Genomic DNA, 694 nt, shown 5'->3' with positions numbered 1-694 from the left:
GCCATTTTGGACGTGAGAGTATTAGGACTGGACCGAGTTTCCATCCCAAGTTTCAGGAGAATTTTACGATGACGCTTAGTTCCTTTAGAGGGGTAACTGATCAGTGCGGTGCCGTGTCATGGGCTCTGCACGAAACAGGAATGACTCCTTTGTTGTCTCGCGATAATGACATGACTGCTTGGTTAAAACATCAGTACAAGGGGTCAGGTGCGTCCGGGGCGAGAGGAAGACCGGGTGATGCCAAAGCTACAAGTACAGGTAATTCAAAATATAAAAAAGGGCTCATACACGCGCATAAATCTGGCAGATGGCTTTTCAACTGCAACTCCCGCCAAGAGCGGTCCTCTCAACTTCCCGTCCAAAAAATATTTCTATTAATTTTTTTTCCTATGAAAAGGGTCCATGACACATGTCTCAAAAATAGTTTGATTGTTTTCTAATTCTTTTTTGTATGAAGATTTCAACTTTCGCGAACGTTCTGCCAAGGGAAGATTAGCCAAGGTGTTGCAATAGCAAAAACTTAGTCAACTACAGTCATTGTGCAAGTTTTTTGACGTTGAAATTATAGGTAGTGCTAATCCTAAGCCTTCGTATTATGAACCTCTTCTACAGTTAGCAAATTCCTGTTATTACCGCAAGTGATGGTCGAAAAACCTGCGTTACTCAAAACTCAGTGAAGGTTGCGTGACCCCTC

Source organism: Stylophora pistillata, chromosome 13 (genome assembly GCF_964205215.1).
Source record: "Stylophora pistillata chromosome 13, jaStyPist1.2, whole genome shotgun sequence".
Taxonomy (NCBI): domain Eukaryota; kingdom Metazoa; phylum Cnidaria; class Anthozoa; order Scleractinia; family Pocilloporidae; genus Stylophora; species Stylophora pistillata.
The sequence above is the reverse complement of the archived record's forward strand: the minus strand, read 5'-3'. Positions refer to the sequence as shown.